Source organism: Ornithodoros turicata, chromosome 1 (genome assembly GCF_037126465.1).
Source record: "Ornithodoros turicata isolate Travis chromosome 1, ASM3712646v1, whole genome shotgun sequence".
In the NCBI taxonomy this organism is placed as follows: domain Eukaryota; kingdom Metazoa; phylum Arthropoda; class Arachnida; order Ixodida; family Argasidae; genus Ornithodoros; species Ornithodoros turicata.
Genome location: NC_088201.1, coordinates 150344075 through 150347974, shown reverse-complemented (window position 1 = coordinate 150347974; position 3900 = coordinate 150344075).

The window sequence follows — 3900 nt, the reverse complement described above, 5'->3', positions numbered from 1 at the left end:
ACTGGAATATGCCTCAACGATGGGGGATCAAGTCACCTTCTAACTTGTTATAGAAGTACTTAAGAATCGAGTGCCCGCTATATCCGAAACAATGTAGTACCGATTGATGTATCCCTGCCATGAAGGACCACCTTTCCTTTGCTCATTTGGATTTGTATAGGAAGCTCTCTAGTCTGTAACATGACAATGCTCTTTTAATGTCTGAAAGCGTCTGAGGAAAACCCAGCCCACAGCCCAGGAAAGCCCACATACGTGAGGCTGACAACGGCAAGCCCTATCACCACCACCACCACCACCTCTTTTAATGTTAAGAAATATGTGAACAACAGCCGCATTTATTTTTCCAAGGCTCGACAATAGTTGTAGAGTCAATCTAAATCACTGGAATCACGATTGTTTTCTTTATTCAATTTTCTGTCGTGTGGCGAAGCATTCGAATGATCACCCACACCACATTATCTGACTTCAAGACTGACAAGAATTTCAACAGGCAGTATCCAGCTATCTGTCTGGAAGTCTAAGCTCCTGACTGTGTCACTACCATACATAGTGTAATAATGTCGATGTTTCCTTACGTCACATGATCATATAGACTATTTTGGGTAGCAGCCCCAGTAAACCAGATATGTCCAAAGGATATCCTGCGGATATACGGTATCTGATGTTCCAATGTCTCAGGGATATCTGGAAACGCCCCGTTTACATACGTGGGATATCCAGGGGATCAGGGTTTCTTCCTCATTTTGTGATCCTGAGGAAGTCCCAAATATATCCATTCTCGATTTTTGGGCCAGAATATGACATCCATTGTTCCTCCGGTGGACCTCTAGTTTTTTCATGTTGAAAGCAATCTTCCAAGCCAATGTACTGGTTCAGGTTTGTTTTATTTGTACCTTTTTGTAGTGACACTGACTCCTGACAGGCACTCCATGAATAAAAGGGAAAAAAAGCAGATCTGAAGTAGGTATGTATATGTAAAGCATGACTTGGGAGTCTCATATATATATATATATATATATATATATATATATATATACAGGGTGGGTCATGTAACGTGGCATTTGGCCTTTGTAAGAAAACGTCTCAACAGAAAAATATGGGATAAGCTGCTGCATTCCGGCCATTAAATTTGCCACCTACTAAAAATAATTTTGGCATGTAATTGATATAAATTAATTTTTTAATAAATAAATTAATTAACAAATTAATTAATTAGTAATAAATGAATAAATAAATTAATGTAGACGAGGAGAGAGAGAAGGAAAAACGGAGGAAGAAGAAGTGGAATAAAGCTTCTTTCTAGGACGTTCTCATCGGGAACGGATGGTTAACACTTGTCGGAGTTCCTTCATTAGTATAGGAACGCTACAATTAATAATAAATTAATTGAACTCTGAAATTTGCCTAGTGAATGTAACCTTGTTCTTGCTAAATCAGATAGACCGTGGTTGGATTAGCCAAGCCCACCGCAAAATACCATTCGTAGTACAGTGGTTATGTCCAGAAAAGTTGTCCGAAGATTGAGGTTTAGTTGCGCATATTTCAGCAACGCATTAAGTCAGCCGCAAAACAGCGCCGTGAGAGGGTATACCACTCTCTTCCTGATCGACAGAGCAACTGAAAAATAAGGCAACGGTAGCTTTCGCATCCAGCAATCAGAAACCCGCTTATCTGCATATACGCGGCGTCTCTTGTTCCTTTTCCTCCTTATCTGCAGCTGCTCTGTCAGGTGGATAGTGATATGCCTTCCTCATGCCGCTGTATGGCGGCAGACTTAGTACGCTGCTGACAAACGTGCAAATAAAAACCTAAATTTTCGGACGACTTTAGTGGACATAACCGCCGTACTACATAACATATTTTGCGGTTGGTTTGGCTAATTCAACCACGGTCTATCTGATTTAGCAAGAAAAACGTTACATTGACTAGGCAAGTTTCCTAGTTCAATTTAAAAAAATTCATGTATTTCAATTAAAAGTCGTTAAAAGTAATTTTAGTAGGTGGCAAATTGAATGACTGGAAGGTATCCGCTTACCCCATATTTTTCTGTTGAGCCGTTTTCTTACACAGGTCAAATGACACGTACATGACGCACCCTGTATATATATGCACAAAAAATAAAGCATATGAATACACTGGAAAGTAGGTATAGGTGATATATAAATTAAAGCATTTGACTAGGATATGACAAACATGTATGATAAAAATGATAAGGATCTACAAAGACACACATGTTGGCGAGCAGGGTTTGGATTCGGCAACAAGGAGCCTTGCTCGAGACCCCACAGTAATACATAAACTCTAAAACTGGAATAAAAGAAATGTAAAAGAATGCTTGGCCTAAGCACAGAATTGCTGCCGGAATTCCTGAGGGAAAGCAATGTGGAGCAGAGACACAAGGCATATTGCAAAGTCCACAACAAAAATGTGATTCTGACTACATTAACGATGCCAATGTAGAGGGCGTCCCAGCTCACATGGACCAAAACTTTAAAAAGATGGAACGCATCTGCACGGACCAAACTGTCCATAGACTGCCGTACACTGCCATACTTTATTAAATGTGCCAAGCTAATTAGTTATGGATATCTCATTTGCTAATTTTAGAGCCTAGGAATAAAGTTGTGGAGAAACATCCAACAGTGTTGATTCCGCCAACGTATGTCTTGCTCAGACTTTTTGACACAGCTTACGAAATTGGAAAACGTGCCATACAACCACCCGCACACACAGCCCTCAATCATGTGCTGAGAAATGAACTGTCTTCAGCTTATCTGGGCTTGGAGTGGAGAGACAGCTGCTGACAACTCATTTAAGGAACCGGAACATGGTTTCTTTATCATGCACTTGATGGCTGTACAACCGAAACACAGCAGAGCTGTGCCTGGAGGTCGTTATGTGGTATGATTTTGTATCTTGAGCGCTTTATTCTAGCAGTAAAAAATATCTATGCCAGTAATTATTAATAATTAATCAGTATTAATAAGTATTAGTATTCAGTATTAGTAATCATGTTTTTCAACACTCTCTACACCTTTGCAGTCTGCCCTAAATGAGTAATTAGAAAGTTAGAAAATTAACTGTGCATAACTAAGCGGCTGGGAACATAAAATAAAATTCAGAGGTTGTGACCAGAAGTGTTCCCACAAACTGTAGCCCACGAACTGTTCTATCCATGTAGAGCTCTCCATATTTTTTAGGCTTGGCTTATGTTAGCTGGGACACGCTCTGTGTGCCTTGCGCACAACAATAGGGAATGTAAAACACAAATTGCACAAGGTGGAATACGAATAGAAAATGAAGACTAGCCTGAGCACAGGGTGGCTGCTGTAGAGTAAAACACAATTATGCAACATGAAGGTTACAGTGTTATAGTTACAGTGAACAAGTGAACCAGAAAACGTTAACGAAATAACCAAGTGAACCATTACTGTTGACCACGAAGGCAAACCGCAAACCACATACATATGAATGCAAATGGGCAATGACACGCACATTTGAATGCACATTCCCGAAGCGTAGAAGAATGTCATAACAAATTTCAAGGGGCTAAGAGGAAGCAAAATGGGTAAGGCACAGGAAACTGATTTTCGCCTCAAAATACAGGAATGTAAAAATAGTACAGTCCAAATTCAAACATTACACACAGTGTGCCAAGGTCCAGATGCCACCGAAATGAGGCTGCACTCAGTGGTTTTGGTGTGGATAGCGAAGGTGATGATGCTGAACAGAAGAGAATTACATTTCGCTCAGAAGTGAACCCAAGAGGTGAGCCATGCCATTTCACCCTTGCGGTTGGACTCCCCTTTTAAGCTTGGACCTGCACGTGACTACCAAGGAGTGTCGACCTGAAAATAAAAACCAGTTTAAGAAAGCATAGCAGTCATCTGGAAATAGCAA